The sequence below is a fragment of the Pieris rapae genome, chromosome 7 (genome assembly GCF_905147795.1).
Source record: "Pieris rapae chromosome 7, ilPieRapa1.1, whole genome shotgun sequence".
NCBI lineage: Eukaryota > Metazoa > Arthropoda > Insecta > Lepidoptera > Pieridae > Pieris > Pieris rapae.
In genome coordinates, this window is record NC_059515.1 from 5,260,993 (window position 1) to 5,284,718 (window position 23,726).

The 23,726-nt window shown below is 35.5% G+C and overlaps 1 protein-coding gene across 1 annotated transcript in view; it reads left to right on the plus strand.

The window, feature by feature from the left end:
- Positions 1–11,362: 11,362 nt before the first annotated feature.
- Positions 11,363–23,726, plus strand: part of LOC110995107 — a 42,388-nt gene continuing 30,024 nt past the window's right edge. Inside the window, exon 1 of the mRNA XM_045628880.1 lies at positions 11,363–11,619. The gene's annotated coding sequence lies outside the window, so the exon portion shown is untranslated. The remainder of the gene's footprint in view (positions 11,620–23,726) is intronic.

A 23,726-nucleotide genomic window follows, 5' to 3' on the forward strand; every position in this document is an offset into this window, starting at 1 on the left:
AAATTATTTAAATTAGGGTCGAAATCACAAGCAAAATCGATTGCATAATGATAATTGTGTGCATTCTGTAGCAGTTAGGTGCCTCCGGGTAAATGTTGCCAGCGATCAAATTACTGACTAATCACACAGGGTGGCCAGCCTAAAACATCCAATTTAATGCTTCACTGAAAATACAGTCATTGTACATTATATATGTTTCTAAAAAATAGATAGATTATTCATCAAAATATTTAAAGATTACCTTAAAATATCATGAAATTACTTTTTCAGCTGTATGAAAGAGTGCTCAGTACAGTAAAATAAATCTGTAACAATATTGTTCAATTAATTGTCGTATTTAACAGGAGAGGACTGTGAAGGCTCTGCGGTGAACTTATTATTACTTAATATTTGTTAAATCAGTTTAGCTAATAAATTAAACTATATAGTGTTTTTCTTTCTCTTTAAAATTAGTAGATACTATTGCAACTTCTTAGACGTCCATTCTGTAAGAATTTACTTGGAATACTGTCGCTCGGCTTGGTTTCCTGGCCCTAGTTGCCTAAGTTTTGGTTGCCAAGGGTCTCAATGGGATTGAGTCGCTGGCGACAAGTTGATAGTGCGTAACTCTAAGGCTAAGTGGACTTTTGTGTTCAGAATATAGAGTGATCGAGAAAATTTTAGTGTAGTAGTATATTTTCTATAAGTTTAAACAAATGACTTGTAATGTTAAAACGTCTATAAAAAATACTATAATCATTGCGTTAATACCTTATCCCGAGTTAGTAACCCTGTGTACATGTACAAGATTCGATTTCCGCTAAAGAAAAATATTTTTCTTCGTACCTACCTGCATATCTGTACCGTATTCATTATTTCATTCATTTCACGAAACGAGCGCTACATTACGCGGAGAATAATTTAATTTAATAAGCGTTGACTTAAATTTAAATTAATTCATAAGTAAACAAAATTGAATCGTTCGGCAGCCAAAACACCTAGTGGACATAATGAGAGTTCAGACAGGTTTTTACAATGTTTTCTTTATTTGCAACTTATATGTAACTACATTAATTGCGAAATGCGTCTTTAATAATTACGTATTTAATGTTCATAGTGAAAGTTTCGAAGGGATATTAACTAATTATCACATTATTTTTTATTCTTAGTTTCGAAGCGAAAATAAAATAATTGTTACATTAAAGTAACCTCTGCAATTTCCTGCCTACTTCCAAAACAATTCGACATAATATCATTCAAGAAGGGGTGTACCAATTCTTAAAAGGCCGCCCACTTGCATATCTGGCAGCGTCTATGGCTGTTTGTTTGGCACATGTTCTATAAAAAATCCCACGTACTATTTGAGGCAATCACTGCGATAATATCATACCGATTATGCTATATCGCTAGCCACTGCACTGAACGAACATCCTTCCATTTTTCCGAAGGATGCCTATGCATGTAGTATTAGCAATGTAATGTTTTCCATGGGTTTCAATGCCAAACAATTATATAAACGATAAATAACGCTGTTATGAGGTTCATATCCAAACAGCAGTAGGCGTAACATTTAGATACAATTCTGTATTTATTTTTCATTTCATTGTTTTTTTGATTGTTTCAAAGTTTTTAATATAATTTAAAGATATCAAATAATGTTAATAAATATCTATGAAAAAATTGGTTACGTGTTTGCTTGGTTTATTTCAGAACAGAAGTAATAGTAATACTAACAATATTCAATTATGATTATGATTAATATTTTTAATCGCCTGTACAACATCAGTTTACGATTTTTAGATTGCGCAAAGTCGTGTGCGCATCCAGTGAAGTGTAAAATCCGTGACAGTTCACACGAGCATCATAACAAGGGGCGGTGACACATAATCGCATTATTGTAGCATCTTGACATTAGCACGCCCATATTCAGAATTCAAAAGGGCGAGGGAAGCGCAGTATTTTTTAAGGTTTTCTTGTTAGAAATAGATAATTTATTTTATCGTATTAATTCTGTGCTGTATTCCCCTATTTTGAGAGAAAAGCAGCCGACCTAGATATAGACTAGCCTCTCATCGCTGAGGTCGTAAGTTTGATACCCGGCTGGCTACAATGGACTGTTGTACGAAACCAGAAAGTCTTAGATTTGGACTCAAAAAGTTGACGGTGTGAGTCAAGTATGGCTGATCATCCTAATCTATTAAGAATCACAGATAAGTATACGGTTAGGTAGTGATTCTAAGTGGCTCTCCAGATATAAAGATATATTGGAGTAATTTTACAAAAGTCATCAGGAAGAAAGCGCTGAAAGTATCTTATTTCGAAGGCCAAGACACTTTTTGGTTCGCAAAGCCAGCGGAGTAAGTTAAGACTCTAAATCATTGAACACAGGAGCCAGGAAGCTATTTCCAAAAACTATAGAAACATATCCAATGAAATAGGTTTCATATCTAAATACAGCTGACATAAATCTAGTCATTTAACAATAACAAAAAAATAGAGAATATTACAAAGTCTGGATAGTCTATTATCTATTCCTGCCTAATTATGGACAAGGAACCCGTGTCCAGGTGTAAATATGACAGGGATATTACCTAATGATGGACATTATGTCATTTGTGCAATGCGGGCTGACTGTTGTTTCACTGTTACTAATTACAAGTTGGCTTTCCCTTAGGCCTTGAGGCATATCGAGTATCAATCAGATCTTAGTTCTTCCATTATGTCAGCTAGTTTTTTCGGTCAATTGTATATTAAAACGTGTATGTTCTAATGGTTTTCAATTGTTTTTTTTTGTCCGTTAACACCCAACAATAGAGGATTTTTTAATGAAATAGGAGACTCAAATCATGTGAAGTGACACTGGTGCCCATGGTGTGTAGACCATACCATACCATAGGCACGCGAGTGGGTTGCCGGTCTTTAAAGAATTTGTACGCTCTTTTCCACGTCAAATTGGTTCGGAAATACTTCAGTGGGCAGCTAACCCCACATCTATGCAACGCCAACGATCAATCAAATTTTATTACTTAATTATTTCATGGATTTCTGGGATAAATAGGTAAGTGACGAATAAAATATCGTCTTGGTAACCTTTGGCGAAGTCTTCATTTTTCCTGTTCATGAAACTAATCAAATACAACTGACAAAGCAACATAATGACGGTTGACATAAAAGTATAAAAATACTATCCAAACACCCAGTGATTGGGACGTAAAGTGGATTGCACCTGCCGAATGCGGCGCGGGCGCATTCACCAAATAACTATAATTTATAACAAATTACTTTACAGATGCCGTCGTTTTAGGGTGCGCGTTATTTATTAATCGCTCGTCAGGGATACACAATTCATTTAGTTAATATTAAATACTGCTGTATTTCCGAATACGAATTAATGAAAAATTAAATTTAAATTATTTCTGTCTGTTTTTTAATTTTTATTATGTTTAATTTATATTTTTTTTATTTCTCGTGAACAACGATCAACAAGAATTAAATTGCGAAGTATTAAACCTCCGAGTTCTACACGATGTACCTTTAACAGCGCGATTTTTAGTTTCTTACCTATTAGGCAAGTACTATTTGACGATGGCAAACAGTTACAAACAAATTCTAAAAGATCTGTAGTTAAAGTAAATACAAACTTGCAAAGGACAGCTCCTTGTAACAGCTGGTAAAATTTAGACCATTCTACGGCCAGCCGTCCAATAGGCTACAACTCAATATTAGGTGGGATTGTTGCCAAATGACTGTCCAGCTCTGTATAACCCCTTGTCGCTGGACAAGTTAAGTAAAAGTCCTCACGGGTCTGATCATCACCCAGACGCTGAGGCTTGCCATAGACGAAGGTAGAGTGGAGGAAACCAAAATGAAGAGCGGGATAAGAAGATTAACAGTTAAATTTTTATCAAGTCTAAATGTCAACTAATTGGTACGCCAAATGTTTTCAACCTCTGTCAAGTGAATCTTCAAAAGTGACGGATGAGACGACAGTCATGTCAAAACTCACGCATAAATTAACATTGTAATGAAAGTTTTAATAATCGTTTTTTAAAACACTTAATCACAAGGTGATATAATGATGATTAAAAACAATTTATCAGTCGAATTAAGATTTTAAAATTGAAAGAGCTACCTTCGTATTGTTAAATAGGTTTGATAACATTAATTACTTTATCGTTTTTCATCTTTGGTCTAAATAATGCAGAATGAAAAGGAATTAACGACGAATCTTTGAGAAACCAGAGACAAAAAGACTTTTCGATAGGCGTGAACCACTAACGCGAAACGAATATGTATTGCTCACGCTTTGCCACGTGACCATTATTATACAAATTAATTTAGCATTAGCGACTTTATCTCAATTCTCAGGGCTCTTACTCTAACTTTCAATAGTGTTAGTTTTTGTACCGAATGTGACTTGCATACAAAAACGTCGGTATTTGTTTCGTTAAGTTACATACTACGGGGGCCAACGTGTTGGAAATATGGGACACTACTCAAGTATATATAGAGAGTGTCAACAAAGAATTAACTAGCGGTTGCACAGTTAGTCAGTTTCCGATTAGATACAATACAATAAAACTTTTTCGTAGTATTAATATTCTCCATATTAAAGGCAGTTTCCACTTGGTATATAAAGCTCTGAGATTCTTATTTTAAATCTACTTTTATTCGTAAGGTAAAATTAACATCATGGACCAAGAAGACACTTTTATACCAGTTCATTCACAAACTATATAAATAAATTTGATTGACGTAGTCTATGATATGGGCAAAATAAAATACTCAAAGGTTAAATAGTTCTATTAAAACCTATCTACTATAAATCTAACACAATCTGTTTTAGGGTGATCAAAAAATAGTAACATTGATTATTGCGAATGTTCATTAACAAAAAAAGTTAAACGTTAGGAATATAAGCTTCCCTAATGACCGCAATTTTAAACACAAATAAAATTAAGTTTATACACGTCCCGCGGGAAATGCAGTGCTATAATAAAATGTTAATAAGTAATGAGACTAATTTGTCCACACAAAATTTTGATTATAATTTGATGTGCAGGCATTATCGTAAATTCTTTTGGTTGCAGAAAGCAGGCGTCGAAAATCAAAGCGACATCAAAAGAGGATACACCCATGATGCATGCTGCAAAACATGTTGCAGCGTCAGTCTCTCTTGTTAACAAGCTGGCCTGGGCTGGGCTGTTTAAACCACAAACAAGACTTACTTAGAATATAATTGATAACTTGATTGAATAGTATTGCAGTTATCGGGTAGAAGTATCTAGATGCTTCGTAGCTGACCACGACGCTCAGACATGAGCTGAGTAAAGAGAGAGTGAGATCGGATAGAAGATGTAGAAAACTAAATCTATAGCGTTCGTATACACAATATGCCAATCAATATGCTAATTAATTATTATTTCAGTTTTAGGCACAGTAGTTTAAGGCACACAGATATATAGTTACGCATCACTCAGATGGTGATTGGAAAAATATTACTGATATAAAATTTTGGTTACACGTTCCACAGTTTTATTCTTTGGTTTTTCGCTCTTAGTTATATTGATTGTTGATTTAAATATTATTAATACAACTTGAAACCACCTTCCCGTCTGTTGATATGCCATCATCGCTGTAACCTTTTCGGGCGGTCATAATAAAGTATTATTATTTTGTCTTAGGCAAGGATCTTAATACATAAGAACAATAAATGTGTTGGATAGCAACATATTTATTATATATTGTTGTTGTATAATCTTAAGTTAAATAAGAAGGAATGTCCATATAAAGCGCACACGGCGCGTGTCTTGTCAAGTATTCTTGGCGCTCGATTGCGTCAGTCACATCTGCTTAATTTGCCCTTACTTGCCTTTAAGTTTTTCTCCTTGCTTTTGATAAAATACATAGAAACATTTTGCACACACTCTCTCTCAAATTTTACGCAATACTCTACACTTCATTTACATTTTAAGTATCCAGATTATAAAGAATTCTTATTTTTTCCAATATGTCCAAGAGTTTATGAAATAATTAAGTCAAAACTTAAACACATCATATCCATTAAACGTACTGTCTTCGTGGTACCCATGAAAGAAGACGCCAGACGCCAATTTTTAACTATAGAATCCTATACAAAGTTATTTTATTATACACATGAATTACTATCACAATTTCGCGGAACTAATATTCACAAAATGAAGTGTTTAATGATTTTTCGGGCATTTTTCAGAAAAGCAAGTGAAAAGCTGTGCCAGTATCAGGAAAACATACTTGTAAGAAAAAAGTCTGGTATTTGTCGTAATGTCTTTGTAATTAGAAATGTGCACCGCGGCTGCTACAATTAGGCTTTCATAATAAGGTATTAAAATTTCGTTAAGTGCTTAACGATTATAAAAAGTTTAAATGTAAGATAGTTAAGACCTAAACTTTTATATTGGTAACGTAGCTCGGTTATGAATACTTTTGTGGAAAATCAGGCTCTAGAGGACCTTCTATATGCGCATCCAACAGTGGCTCCTACGGTGAAGGAAATCACCTGAGGAAACCGAAGTGCCTTAGATGTGTGCCAGGCACAGAAGGCTGATCCGCTACCAGCATATTAGAAAGACAAATGAAACAGATATAAAAATTTGAGGCCTAGACTGAAGTCCTACTTAAGACTTTCTTATAAACCATGAACTTATTAGCCCTTATAAATTTAACCGATGAATACATACATATATATAAGGCAACTCCCGGATGGGGAAGGCTCAACTGCCTTTCGACATTTTCAGGATATCTTTGCCTAGAAATAAATATGTTTTCCAAGGAATCGAACCAAAGATATGGTGTATATGGGTAAAGGCCATGTAGCGTTAAAACACCACAAAACATACTAATAGCTATGTTAGTCGTCGTCTGATAATCGATGTAGAATACATGAATAATCATTAAATAAATAAATAAAGAACTCTTAGTTCATATAATTTCATTCTAAGAATGTTATATAAAAATTCGTAAATAAGATATTGTAATTTGTATTCTCATTCTAGAGCATCGTAAAACAAATACAGTTCAACGATTGAAAATCTAAGTCTTACAGACTATTGTAATAAAAAGTCTTAATTTCATTTAGTCAACAGTTCTCATAAAGAAAAATGCAAACAACATTGAACGAGAACAAATAATAACTCAATAAGTGGAATGGAATCCTGACACCAATTAAAAACTTTTTGTTAAACTGAATTAATAAAGACAGAATAGGATGCGTTGTCTATGCGACCACGCCCTCGCAGCGACTGACACGGGTATAGCTGTCTCTTTCAGTCGTATGAAAAAATTCGAGTTTTGTGCTTTATGATTTACGAGGGATTTCCCGTTTAATCTATTGAATTTATTAGCTGGCCCCGCAAACTTCGTTTAATGCCTTAATATGTTTTTTTTACTTAGCCTGTATTTATAATAGCTACATACCAACATATGGAACATTTTGCTATGCAATGCTAACAAAAAGGCTTTTCGCATTTATGTTTTAATTTTGACTTCTTTTTTAGCGCATATTTTGCGATTTATTTTTATATACTATATGATCTTCTTTGAATACATTTATATTTGTATATACAGGTTTTTAAACAATATAAGCTCATAATTAGTATTGTATTTTGCTTTTACACTTTCAAAAGTTAATTGTAATTTTCTACCCATGAATCCTGCATTATAAAAATATATAATACATACTAATAACCTTTATATGAACCCGCTACAGTTATTATGTATTTAAAACTTCTTAATTATACGTCTAAGTTGTTTTTAAGTAGTTGTTCAGTAAACGTACCTACCGTTTCGAGTCCATTTATATATTTAAAACATCAATTCGGCTATATTATTAAAACCTGTACTAGAAATTTATTACCTTAAAATAAACCATACTTTATAAATATTAAAACAATTAGATTACAGCTTGTATTCAAATAACTAGTAATATGATACTTTTAATTTTCCTTGATAAGTATCTCGTAAAAGATTTAATGGCGACGCTTTATGTTAGCAGATGTTTTACTAGAATTATATTCACTTTAACTATCTTTATTTTAAGTATTAAAAATTTAAGGCAAAAAGTATGGAACTTGTTACGATAAAAAATAACCAGTGGCGCTACAACTATTTAGGTCAAGCCACATTTTTGTATGTGTTCCAAGTTTATTTTTTTAATAAGCAAGTAGGTCATCAGGGTTCTTGTCTGACACGAAGTCGACTTATTGGGTTTAAGTATCACCCAGACAAAAAGATCATTGGTGCAAATCCTAGGCTCAGCCGCTGGACCAACACCTCTCGCGCTAGGTATCAAAATGATAGGGACAATTTTAGGGCCAGTGTCTTTTTCATAAACATCTCTTTGTCCGCGACTGACAGTCCCTTGAGCAGGCTGTTTCAGCGTAGAGGAAACAATCTCCCACGTAGTCCTGAAATGCGTGGCTAGCTTCCCAACTAACAAAAGGTCGGAGGTCGCTGTGTGAAGCCTGCAAAGTGCACAGGAAAATTCTGAGCTTTTGGAAGGAGCTAACGCACCATAGGTCGTCGTCGAATATAACTGATTCGCACTACATAAATACATACGAGTATTAAGTAACATAACCAAAGCAATACTCATACAACATTACTTTAAAATTTAATGCATTGTATAAAATACGTAATATATACAAAAATGTTTTAAAATTAATATTGGTAATGAACTGGTCATGTAACACTGACAACAGTTGGACATTGAATAGAACACAATGGAAGAGACCATCTGGGAAAAGAAGATTGAGCAGGCGAAAAAGACGGTTGTCTGATGAAGGATAGACTGACGGAAAAGGTTTAAGGAGGCCATATTTCAGGCAACTAACATTTAGCTATAACTAAATACCTACTAATAATACTGCTATTGGAAATGTAAATTAAGGATATAGAAATAAAATATGTCATTATTAAAAGTTACAGGAGGCAGACGGGCAGGAGGCCTTTGATATCGTCGCCCGTGGACACTTACATGTGCCAGAGGCTCGCAAGCAAACTCAACTGCAGGCATTAGCCCCAAAAACTCCTCTAAAATTCGTAAATGCGGTAGAAGATGAAGAGAGATCCTACGTCTCTACAAGTACTGTTACAATAGTGGATTTGTTTTTGGGTAATAAAAGTTATCGAGTTCAACGAACTGTCTTTTATTATGTCACAGAGCAGAGACTGTTGCGAAATTTACCATAGAATATACGAGATAAATTAAAAATAACTTATATTTTAACAAGTAGGTACATTATAATTTATTACAATAAAATAATTCAAGACTTAATAAATTTATATTTCATTAGTTAAAATTTAAACCCTTCCCACCTAACAGTCTTAATCATATAAATTGGTTTGCGAACATTAACAAAATAATCGATTATCAAAACGCAAGCTATGTTTAACCGATATCTCGGCAGATAAAATTTTATTAGAGGAATTATATGTCAACGTCGTCCGTTGTGTATCGCGCGTACAATCTGCCTTCGCACCCGACCGAGCACCCTGCTATTACGCTTTTGAAAACTGTGAGTAGTTTGAACTTCGGTTAAATTACCACATTTTCACATTTGTGTTCCCAAACATCCCAACGGAGAGTTCTTGAGAATATGAACTATATTGATTAGCCAATCACCACCATTACAGTTACAATTTTCTAACCTAACTTATTATATATTTATATTTCTACTTATGAGTCGCCAACAAACTGATACCCCTAACAAGACCTAACCTAATTAAATAAGTAAGTACCTAAATGCAAGTACATCTTTTGGATTAAATTTGTAGTGTTTTATGATACAACGTGTGTACATTTTTCTTTCCACCCCTTTTAGTAACTATTTTACCCCCTCAAGTATACGATTATTTACTTTAGATTCTGTAGTTACACGGCACGCGGTAAATTTGCGATATACCTTATTAAGATGATAACTGGCATGCAATTATAATCCGGTGCCTAAATTCAGGAAGCAAAATCGGCCGCTGCTACTATTCACACCCTCGGCTGAAACCTTTTCAAAATCGCACTAAGCGATGCCAGATATTGAACAAAGTCAGATTAACGGACTTTTTAACTGTTTTTAAGTTCTAAAAACGGCCACAACCCCAGTAATAAATATTTTATAAATAATTTAATCATTTATTATTATTTAAATAATAATAAATGATTAAATAATTTTTAATCTTTTTGGTGTTTTCATGTCTCATGTGTGTGAATAAGCCATTTAGTCAAATTTAAAATTGCACTAAATTTTATTGAAATTCAGATCACGTTCATAATTTTCGTGGTCACTCTAATAATTGTGCACGTAAAATTTGAAAAAAAGTCACACGCATCTGCCTTCCGTCCAGCACATAGCAATTACACTTGGAAATAACAAAAATTTACTCAATTTTAACAACTTTCTCGCATAACATCTTGTAAGAATTGTAATAGCATCCCAAAAATTAGTTCTAATGAGTCATTGTTTCGTGCCTTTGCGAAAATGGCGAGATCGAAAATGTACATCCGGTCAAGGATTGTTCCAATTATGAAAAATGGAAATCCAAAATGACATGAGTTCTGATGAAGACAGGCAATATTAACATGTACTATGAACATTTACCTTCGGACGAGATTGCGCTGTTACGATGGATGGATAAAGCTTAGTTATTTTATTTAGCAAATAATTAATCGATCCACTCCTATTTAGCGTTTAGAAACTTATCTTCAGAATAGGTAACTGTTTCGTATAGGTAATTCCTTAATAATAAAGTGAATATAAATAATATCAACCAATACAGAATAGCAAGATGTTTTTTTAATATTATTTATCATTGTTTTTACACAAAAGAAGAATTTATACTTCATAATTTGTACTCGGAACTATTTAAGTATCGTACGTAACGTACATTATCACGTTTCAACTTCAGTCATTACAAAAATTACTTCCTTCTCGAAAAGATAGATAAACTTCCTTTGAATAAGCCTAACGAATTTCTCAATCCACCCTACACCCTAATAGAAAACGCAAACATACCTACCGTATTAAATTTTATAAGGGTCTATCATCCCGCCCAGATGCACTCCTCTTAAACGCATTATGAAATATATACCTTATGCCGTTAACATAAAGATACAAACTCAATACAACGCGAATAAAAGCTTTTGAAGCGTCCAAAATATCTAGATCTATGATGTACGAAGTAAACGCACTGTGGGTGTCTGTTTCTGTACTTGTAGGGGCAGAAGGGGAGGTCAATAAGACTGGTTGTTCTATTACGGGGAAGTGTGAAGAACCTAAGAGGTGTATCGGTCCCCTCCGTTCCGTAGGCGGGGCTCAGATACGGTTCTACCGTTACAAGCGTTCCGCGCTTCGTCACGATCACGCGTATGGATTGATTTTCCAAGTTTTGAAATTCGAATTCCATTTTCGAAGTTATAAAATTTCGTTTCCGTTGAACACTAGAGGAAAAGAGGTTTTACATTAAATTCGATTTAATTTAAAATCCAACCCAACATTGTAATATATTTTTACGTACATTGTTTTCTACTGTGCAGTGTCGTGTAGTGACTAAAGACTTTTATGTAATGAAAGTTATCTTAGAGCTTTTCAGAATATTCAGCTGAATAAGGTAAGATTTGTACAATTCTATATAAAAAAATTGTTTCAACAGTATTAAATAATTCTACTAATTATATAAAAGATATTTTTTCTATACTTTTATAAGAAAGATTCTTGAGGATTTATTATAAATAAATTGTTAAATTAGATATAAATTTTATTAATTTACTCTACACAATTATGTAAACACATGTTTTAGTTAGGTTAATAATTATTTATATTTGTAGTAAAAATAATATATTTATTAATCAAATAAACATGTCAATGACACTATAATGATTATTGTTGAAATCCCGTAAGAAAAGACATCAACGCAACTTTAGATAGCACTTTGGATGTTTCAAAGCCGTTCTAAGTAATATTATGGCTATCCTAATTAAGTTTGTAAATAAAAAGGATTATTTTAATTAAACATATCTATGTTCACCTTTTGTAACATATACCTATAGTAATTAAAAAAAATTAACAATGGTTAAAAGTAAACCATTTTGAAAATAATTGTGATAATTCCGTAAATTATCCTTTCATTTTGTTTTCTTGTACTTAGGCCATAATTTAATAAGATCGTCCCCAACAAAACCATATCAATAAATGTGTTTCAAATGAACGTTTAGTTCAGAGGTCTAGTGGTAATGTGTGGGACTCAAAATCTTTTGAATTGTCCGTTCCAACCCCGTCTATGCATTTTTTTCCTAATAAAGGAATAACGTAACACCGGTATTGCAAGTCTGAAAACCAAAAATCTACGAAACAAAAATAAAAATAAAATAAATAAAATACGTTTATTTTGGAACATAAGATCTTCATGGTATCACTTGTTCCACGTCATTAAATTCGAGCCTGTTGGCATCCCTACTCATCGGCAAAGAAGACAGAGGGTGTTGGCCGAGAGAAAAAGCGTATGAGATACATAAAGCTTGCCTTTAAAACAATTAAGTAACACATGTACCTACACTAATAAATAAACTTTTAAAAGAACGCTTAACCCCGAAACCATATTAAATTGCAATAAAAGATTGCCTCGGGAGATGACGATAAAAGGAGAAAAAAATCTGAATTAATTTCTAGTCATTCCAAAAGGTACCCCAGTTGCAATAACGAGTCGATTTTTTATGAACTAAACTAATCATTTTAATTACAACGCTAACAAGCAAGAAATTAAAGATGTGTGGACACCTAATACGGCCTGGTTTATAAATGGTAACACATAATAAACTTGTTGGTTTGACAGCGGACATATCCTAAAATAGTGAGCTTTTTATAAGATATGGAGTACATGTGAAATATTGTTACCCCGTGGTCTGTGATCTACAATCATAAATCCTGTATAAAAATAAACTGCTTTAATAAATTCAAAAAAGCTTTCCTTAGGTTTCGCATTTCTAATTAATTTAAGAATTTTTAAGCACACAAATCAATACTTAATATAAAATATTCATTCTTTCAAGCTTTATTGAATAAGCTAATGTCAAAAAATATTACACCAAAGCTTGTTTGTTACATAGTAGTAAACTATTCAATGGAAACGGTAGAACTCATGTCAAAGGTTTTTTAACTTTTAACATAGCGTCATCTGTTAGATTTGTATGAAATTGTCAAACAAATATTTGCAATAAAATAAAATTGCCACTATAATTAAATATTCAAGCTATCCTATCTCTTAAGTTGCACCAGACTGCTCACGGTGTGCCAATTTAATTTAAAATCGGTAAAGTAGTTTAGGAGTCCATCTCGGACAAACATCGTGACAGGAGATTTATATATATTAAGATAAAGGAAAATCGATTTCATGGAGGAGCAACAGACCTAAAGGATGAATCGCCACTAGTTTTTACGCTGATATAAGTAAGAGTTGTTAGGGGCAGGCCTGTAGTTTAAACTGAAAGCCTTTCTTAATCAAACATAATTATGAGGAGATAAAAACAATTTCTTTGTCATTTTCGTCGTAATAAGAATGAAGTATTCCTTTTATCATATTTTCTCACGTCATTTCGCGGATATTTTATCAACCTGCATCAAAAATGATATGAATATGAATGGGCATATTTTTAAATAGTTCTTTGTTGCATAAGACAAAGAAATATTTGTTAATTGTCACCTTCGGGAGTTTTTAGTGATTTTAGTGAAATTAAATTTCGTAACAACCTGGATTTCAATTGTTGCCTAAGAAAGGCGGGAAAGAACCCCCCAATCAAAACATCGGAAAAAAAAAAGGGAAGAAAAAGGAAAAGGAATAGACCCCCATGTTCCGAATTTCGATATGAAAACAAAAGAGACGGAAATAAAGGGACTTTTCCAAAAAATTAACAACCAGCTCGAAAGCGTCAGGAACCTGAAGACAGAAATAAAAATGGAAGTAAAAGCAGCAACCAAGAGATTGCAAGAAATAATAAGGGAACTATTAACCGAAAGAAAGGAAAGCAACAAAGAAATTCTGGGGATAGCCGAGAAAGAAGGAGGAGAAGTAAAAGACGGAGAAATCAAGAAATCAGAAAGGAAGGAAGCTAAGGAAGGTGAAATGAACAAAAGAATAGAAAAACTAGAGACAATTAGTAAAAGCTTTGAAAAGATGATTATAGAAAGTGAAGAGAGAGTCATGGCGAAGCTGGGGGAAATTAGAAGTTACGCCGAGGTAGCAGCAGTAGCAAGGACTGAGTCGAGGGAAGTTAGCGGCAGCACCGCAAGCAATGACCTAAGGGAAACTGGACTGTACTCCCTGATTGTCGAGCCGGGTGAAGAAACCGAGACGGCCGAGGATACAGTCCAAAAAATTAGATGCTCCCTTAACGCCAGGGACAATGGTTTTAAAATAGAAAAACTCACAAAAATAAAGGGAGGCAAGGTGGTCATTGGTTGCGGTACTGAGGAGGAACGAGCAAGGGTGAGGGAGAGAATTGCGCACGTTCAGAATGGAATTACGGCCAAGGAGCTCAACAATAAGCATCCTTTGGTAATTTTTAAAAATGTATTGAGGTACAACACCCTCGAAGACATAAAGAAAGCCCTTAAAATACAAAACAAGGCAACGACCGGAAACCTACCCGGAGAGGACTGGGTGATGACGGAAAAGCACCGCCAAAATGCCAGGAACACGCACGAGTGCCACGTCATCGTGCAGGTCTCCCCGGGGATGTGGAAGGCGCTGACCCGGGCGCAGAAGGTCCACATCGACCTCCAGAGGGTCTGGGTGGAGGATCGGTCCCCCCTTGTGCAGTGCGCCACGTGTCTTGGATACGGACACACGAGGAAGCACTGCCAAGGGGGAAAACTGACCTGCTCCCAGTGCACAGGTGAGCACCTTAGGGCAGACTGCCCAAGTATAGACAAGTTACCAGAGTGTGCAAACTGTAAAAGAGCAGGAATGGACAGCGTAGACCACAGCGCGTTTAGTGCCGAATGCCCAGTGCGCAGGAAGTGGGATGGGCTAGCCAGGAGGGCGGTCGCGTATTGCTAAAGTCCCCCCAGGAGAAATCCGTATTATACAAGCCAACGTACAGAGATCTGCACTCGCCACGGAGGAGTTAATAATCGAGGCGAAAAAACGTCGCATCTCCATCGCGCTCGTACAGGAACCCTACATCGGGGCGGTGAGAAGAATGAAGGACTACACGGGCACAAGAGTCTATCAACACACCGGAGTTGGAAACCATACAAAGGCGGCTATTGTCGTTCTAGATAATAATATCCAGGTAACACAATACCCCGAGCTATCTAGTCCGAATTTGGTTGCCATATCCGTAGACACAGATAGTAGAAAACTAAACCTAGTCTCGGTATACTTCGAACCGTACCCGAACCCCCTAAGTCCGCACCTCCAGACACTGGAACAAGTCGTCGAGAAACTAGGACGGAGAACAATAGTGGGAGGGGACGTAAACGCCAGAAACGTCTGGTGGGGGGATAGGATAACCAACGAGAGGGGAAAAGAGGCAGAAGCGACCTTCCATAACGCTGGATTGGAGATCTTAAACCAGGGTGGGACGCCAACTTTCCACACCACCAGAGGAAACACAATATACTCTAGTTGCGTTGACGTCACGGCAGCCACGCCTGACCTCCTCGGTCTCATTGTAGATTGGAGGGTGGACCAGAGTGTCACGAATTCGGATCATAATGCCATCCAATTCGAGATCATCTCACGGATAAAAAAAGATGATGGATACGCGAGATCAACTAGAGTGTACCATGTTCGAAAAGCGAACTGGACCCACTTTCGTACGAAAGTTAGACAGTTGCTTTCTCAACACGAACTCACACCACAGTACATCAACACTTTAGACTCCACTACACTTCTAGAAAACACCATAGTTCAATACTCACAGTTAATTACAGACACTTGTGACACACACATTCCAAAAATTAAAGTACAGGGAAAACACACCGCCCCCCCCTGGTGGACAAAAGAGCTGAACCAAATGAAGAAAGGCGTTCTAACAATGAGGAGGAAAATTCGATGCTGCTCTGCTACTCGCCGTTCCGCTGTTATAGAGCGATACAACAAGGCAAAACAGGAATACCTGGAAGCAGCAAACAAAAGCAAGCTGGAAAGTTGGAAGAGCTTCTGCGAGAAGCAAAGTGGAGAAAGCTTGTGGGACGGCATCTACAGGGTCATCAGGATAACGAACGGTAAGAAAACTGATCAGCAACTCGTCAAGGATGGCGAGACTCTCTCCTACCAGGACTCGGCGCACTATCTGGCGGAGACTTTCTTTCCGGAAGATACGAGCGCCCGGGAAACCCTTTGGCACACAGAAATACGAAGAAAGGCTAAAATGATAAAAGAATCGGGCCATGATGGAGCTCATGACCCGCCTTTTACACTGAAGGAACTCGTAGAATGTGCCAGGAGTTTTAACCCCAAAAAGGCCCCTGGTGGGGATGGGCTAACGTCAGACATCTGCAGCGAGGCGATACTTGCGGACCCAGACGTTTTCCTGGCATTGGCGAATAGATGCCTCGACCTGGGCTATTTTCCAAGGATTTGGAAGAAGGCCACAGTGATTGTCTTCAAAAAACCAGGGAAGGAAAATTACAGTCAGCCCAAATCATACCGACCAATCGGACTTTTACCGGTATTGGGCAAAATAATGGAAAAAATGCTGGTGAAAAGGCTGAATTGGCACCTGGTCCCCCGACTCTCTTCCAAGCAATACGGTTTCACGCCGCAGCGTGGTACCGAGGACGCCCTCTATGCTCTAATGGAAAATATCAACTCGGGTCTAAAGAACAAAAAAGTCGTAACACTAATATCACTAGACATAGAGGGAGCCTTCGACAACGCTTGGTGGCCGGCCATTTGTGTGAGATTGACTGAAGAGCAATGCCCATTAAACCTTGCACTACTAGTGCATAATTATCTAAGCGACAGGGAGGTCCGCGTCGTTTACGGAGGAGCTGTAGCGACAAAACCAACAAACAAAGGCTGCGTACAGGGATCCGGTGAGAGCCGGTGTTTACGCGCAGGCCTTCGCGGATGACGTGGTCCTCCTGTTTGAGTCCAACACGGCGTTGGAAACAGAAAAAGCAGCGAATGATGCACTCGCACAGATCTGGGAGTGGGGGCACAGAAACAAATTAAGATTCGCCCCCGCGAAAACCAAAGCGATGCTCATTACGAGAAGATTAAAATACGACACGCCACGACTCAACATGGGTGGCACACAAATTGACATGTCGGACAGTGTGAGGATTTTGGGTCTGACGATAGATCGCAAAATCACATTCAGCGAGCATGTCAATGCAGCCTGCAATAAAGCCATCGGCCTTTACAAACAGGTTTCCAAGACAGCTAGGGTCAGCTGGGGCCTCAGCCCGGAAATCATTAAAATAATATATACGGCTGTTGTCGAACCCATAGTCCTCTACGCGGCAAATGTATGGGCTGACGCGGCAAAAAAGAGGTACATGATCAAAAGACTGGACACAGTGCAAAGAAGTTTTGCTATTAAGATATGTAGGGCTTATAGGACAGCTCCACTCAGCTCCCTCAGAGTGCTGGCAGGCTTACTCCCCCTAGATCTGAGAGTACACGAAAACAAAACATTATACCAAATTAAAAAGGGGCATATGACCTGCGAGTACTTAGGGGGAGCTGAGGTGGAAACGAAAACACCTTTTCATAAAAGTCTTCACCCGGCAAAGACAGCACTGGAATATGTTATTCTAACAAACGAAGAACTAGCGATAAATAATGAAAGCATTGAAATATATACGGATGGTAGTAAGACGCAAGAAGGGGTGGGAGCTGCGATCTCCCTTTGGAAGGGAGAAAAAGAAATAAAGAGTCAAAAGCTGCCTCTGGCACATTTCTGCACCGTGTATCAGGCAGAACTGGTGGCGTTACAAAGAGCGGCGCAGATAGCGGTGCAGCGGAAGGAGACCGAGGTCCTCATATACAGCGACTCAAGGTCTGCATTGGATGCGGTTGCGGGGGGACGCTCTTTCGATCCCCTGGTCACCGAGATCCGCGAGCTTCTTACCCAGCACCCAGAGAAGAGCGTCAAACTTTTCTGGGTAAAAGCACACGCGGGGAGAAGAGGGAACGAAAGAGCGGACCAGTTGGCCAAAGAAGCCACTAACACAAAGCGGAGGCCAGTCTACGACCGCTGCCCGCTATCATACATTAAAAAATTAATACGCGCAGGCACGGTGCGGGAATGGGTCAAGAGACAGTCCGAAGAAACAACCGGGGCGACAACTAGGATGTTCTTGCCCGACCCAGAAGCTGCGTACAAAATCGCAAGGACCAAAGGGTTTAACCCTATAATGACCCAAATTTTGACAGGGCATGGAGCCTTCGCGGAATACCTCCACCGTTTCAAAATAAAAACGAGTCCCGCATGTGAATGCGACGAAAACACAATACAAACGGTGGAGCATCTCCTAGTGGAGTGCCCCATATTCGCCATTCAAAGGCACGATCTGGAGCAGACCGTGGGGATGCGGATGACACGCAATGTGCTGCCCGACATCCTTGCGGGGCACAGGACGGCCCTGGAAAAATTTTGCGAGCGGATTCTGCGGAGGACGCGAATATTCAACGGCGCCCGGAATATTGCTACGCCCTGTAATTAATTCAAAATGACCAAAATGCTAAATTTTTATGAAAGTATGTAAAGTGAATGTAAATAAACAAAGAAAATAAATATACAATTTAAATAAAGAAAACTACTACACTATACTAGGAAATGTAAAATGTTAAGTAAATGTGAATGCATAAAGCTGCTGTAAGAAACACAATATAATATAACATAACAATATTAAAATAAAAATAAAAAATTGAATGAACAAAATAAATACAGCAAAAAAGGACCCAGATAAGCAAAAGTCAGGGGTGGGTTCGCAGCTCCATTAAAAAAAAAAAAAAAAAAAATAGATAGAATTTATTTTATATTATATAAAATAAATTAAATTTAATGAATATGAAAATCCATGTGTTGTTGGTCTAGGTTAAATTATATAAGGTGATTTTACTTGTATGTATATCAATGTATATTTTTTTTTTCACGTACGTGTACATTATGTTACCTACATATATAAAATAGCTTTTAATTCCGCTTATTTTATTATTAATTTTAAAAAATATTGTTTCCTTTAACTTACAAGCAAACTGTTTAAGGCGCACATAAAAAGACGCGCTTATAACACTAGGCCAAGACCGTTGTAAGAATTACTCACATATATTACTCTTGGATTAGCAATTAGCATTAGTAACTATAACTAGAATAAAAATAAAAATCATTTTATTCGTGATTTCAGAATAAATACGGCATAACGGAATCGAGTTATTTTTTATAACGCTTTCGTGTTAAAAACTTATAAATATAGATTAAACATTGCATGATCCCAGTTTTAAGTTAAGCCTAAATTAAATTTAAAGTTGATAAGAAATGACGTCAACTGTTTTATTGTGCAATCAAAAGTTGAAATATTATCCCCATTTACATGTTCTGTTCAAATTTTAAACTATGTTTACGTTTAGGCGTTTCATAATTTAAATATAAACGTAATCTATAAAAAAGATTAGGGTTTTAAAGGTTCAATTTATCGTGGTACCTATATACACAAGTCGTACGCTTGGGATCTATATGTATATTGTAAATATTAATCATAAAAAGGGTATTACACCTTAATAATTAAGACAATAATGAAAAGTATCTTCTATAAAAGTCCACTGATTTCGTTTTAAAATTGATTTCCCGGAAATATCGCTAGTTGGCGTCCTGCTATATTATCTCGACAAAACTACTAGAACTTTGGCTACGGGAATATCAAATTGCCAGTAACGTTTAGCGGTGATCTGTTGTTCCTGTACAAATGGAGGAAAAAAGACTATTGCTTGAGCAGAAACCATCGTTTTTTTGTCTTGTCATACCAAGGCTTCTATAGAAGGATTTATAATTAATTATAATAAAGTTCTGCAAAAAAATCATTTGTAGCAATTGCTTCTGTTCTGTATTGTTCTAGAAACAAAATTAATGACTTTAAAAAGGTCTAATATCTACCAACCTTCTAGAACTATTCTCTATTCTCAGTATTACGTAAAGTCCTTTTATTATGCTCTTTATATTAATAAGATACAGTTAATCTGATTCAACTTATGCAATGCATTTTATAGCTATCCATAAAACAAAAGATATTATCGAATCGAATTAAAATAATCCAAGTAGGTTTTATGATGTAACTCAGCTCTTAATTTTTATCAATATATCTGATCTGACCGTGATATTTCGACTATGGTCATTTTTTTGACACACAGCTTTCATTTTAAATAAAAAATTATGATAGCCAAAAATAATTTTAATACCGTCTCCGCCATTGTTATCTATGTGCTACACATATTTTTCACCTGTTATTACCTAATATCAGCTTTATAAAAGCAATTTTATTAAAACGCTAAAGTAAATTCTAAAATCGTGTACCACGATTAAGCCAGCGATCACTGAGCATGTTATAAAGCCATTGTTTACATACTTTTGACGTAAAAACAACAGAAAATCAAAGTCACCGTATAAATTTAGTGCGAATTCATTAAAATTTAGCCTAAACAAGGTGTATCAACTTTCATGTGGCACGAATATGTAAATACCACCTAAACCCCTTCACACATATTCCGATGTTTAAAGGAATTTAAAAAAGTTCAGCTAATTAGGAAATTTCTAGATGCGTTTGGTTGCATGTGGCATTCAAATATATTAAATTTCATTTAAGGTTATAAATGCTATTTTTACGTTTGTTATGAGTTACTTTGAGTTGAGCAGCTGAAGAGCTGGGAACCCTGACAAAGGTATTTTTACACACACATTGTAATGCATATGTGCTTAAAATGAATAAACAATTTTTTTTATACTTTGTCAAATTAAGCAGTACTTAAAAGTTAATTGCATATGGTTAATGATTTCGGTGCTGATAAACATAAAAACGTATTAAATCATTTACGCACTAAGAAATGAAAAATAATTTAACTCTTTTTTATTCATGCATTTTGCTTATACAATTTAAATAACAATTCACTTATATAATTTACTATTGATTGGATTTGCTTTTGATTTTACCTATGTCATAAACAATATTCTTTAATCAACATCTTTTAAGGGCGATAAATTCTTTTTGAACCTATACGACATTGTAAGAACCGAAAATTTTGCTTTGCCAATAATTCTCAATTACCTCGTAATTTGTACCACTTACACTTCCAAGTAATATTTTCAAACAATTTCTGGCCATTCTTACTTATTTTTCTGCAACCTTGAGTATCCCTAAATACGGTTCATTAACACCTCTTCACTTAATTTATTCAAATTAGCGCAATTGCGCTGTTGACAGAGAAAGCCGACCAAAGCCGCGGGCTAACCATACCATCGAAACATCGAAGCCCTTATTGCCTACAAAGTAGGCTCCAAAATACAGTATTTGACCAACATATTGAAAATCTAGAAATTTTACAGAGAATTTTATCTCATTCTTTTAGCTTAGGTGGGACGAAGACAAAATACACGTTGATATAAAAAAGTAATTACACAATTATAGGGCGTCGGTTGTAAGGTGCGAAAATTGGGTGTAAAATTGAACTCACTCATCAACATCTCATTATTGCAGACACGCGAGGTTTTAACACCTCTTTTTTATTATGAGGTTTTTGACTGCAATTAGTTCTATGATGATATTTCGAAAGATTTACATTTAAAGTTTGTAAAATATGAATAAAAGATGAAAAAAAGATAATCATGTAATTCTTATGCTACCAAGTCTTTATTTCGTATAAATGAGATCCTCTACAATAGAAGAAATGGCAAAGACAATGAAAGTGTGTAAAGTAAAAATTCACAGCATAAAACAAAAGAAAGATAACATGTGTGTAAAATTATAAAGCAAACAATCACAAAGTTATTAGGATTTCAGTTTTAAAAACTTAACCTTATAACTAACTAACTTAACTTAATATGGTTGTTATAAGTCTATTTTATTTATAAATATACATAAATGAAACTGGATCGCTAGAAGAAGGCTGAACAAATTTGAGTAGGTATGTGTTTTTATTTATTCCATGAAGTCTGAAAATTTAACAGAAAAAAATTGGAAAAGTTTAGTTTAGTAAAAATGTAGTTTTATTGCGGTTTTTCAATTATAATAAATAATTAATATGTAGCTTCTAAATAAGTAGCCTAAGTAAAAATCATATCAAAGCGAAACGAAGCTCGCAAGGGCAGATAGTAATAAATAGATATAGATACATTTGAAGTGGTGAAAGGGATCTGTTAGGTAATATAATAATAATCCCTATTTACCTAATAAATAAGGTATATTCCGACTATAGACCACAATAGATACAATAAGACTTAAAACAATACTTAAAGTACATTGTTAGCAAAACTAAGAAGAGCCGGATCCTTATTGGCTAACATTTCTGTGAGGTGGTCGCTCTGTGTGGCGCATAAATGCAAATCTTCAGTGCGGTGTTGCTATCTTTATCTCGACATGCGAATCCTCAATTACACTGTACCGTACCGTTTAATTGGCACTTCCAATAGCAAGATGACTTCATCACTAATTTGATCGGATTAATTTCTTCACCTCCGATTTTGCATAAGATCAAAATTGTTCAATAATAATATTTGGTGTCTTTATATATGGTTATAAAAAGATAGATATTGCAGTTATATATAGTACAGTTCAAATGTAATTTATTGATTATCTTAACAAAGCCAGTCTGAACTGGAATTCTATTGGCTAATACGTCCGTGGTGGTCGCGCTGTGTGGCGCATAAATGCAAATATTTGGCTCGGTGTTGCTATCTTTATCTTGACATGCAAACGGTCCTCAATTACACCGCACCGTACCGCACCATTAAATTGGCACTTGGTCATGAGATAGCTTATTTACAAATTTTCTACTCAACGAAATAAATTGACAATCTTATATAAGCTGACCCCGTCTAATTAAACACTTATAAATATGGTACCATATCTGCTGTAGTCTTTTGTTTTAAAACATAATTACATAAAATTACTCATTAATATATTTTACGTTTATACATTTTGTGAAGTTTATGTCCGTTACACTTCGGTGTGAGTGCACGCACTGTTAAATTTAGTCGCACAACTCGAGTTAAATGAAGATATATTCAACCATTAATGTGTTTAAATGGCGTTCAGACCTGTTATCAGAGAAACCCAATTATTAATTTAACTCTCAACTAGATAAATAACTTTATATAAACACATGACAGTGAAAAATATAGCTACTGTGCGAATTGTATTTAAATTATGTATATCCTTTTTGATTGTATTATTTGTGATTTCTTTATTGCTGCTAAGATTTTTTAGTGTTTCATGGCACCTTACTCATATATACTAACACCTATCTTAGTTTATAACTAGATATTTTGGATTCTATCTTTCGATTGGAATAACATTTCCTATTCAACATATATGTGCAATACCTACTTCTATATGATTAAAAAACATATAGGGCGATGACCGTTAAACCTTGTCTTCTAAAGCCAGACAAAATTTATGAATGAATTACGTTTTTATATTCACAAAATATTAATTTACTCTTCATATAAATTATGAATTCAATTTCCGCTTTTTTCACACACAATTTAGTAAATCACC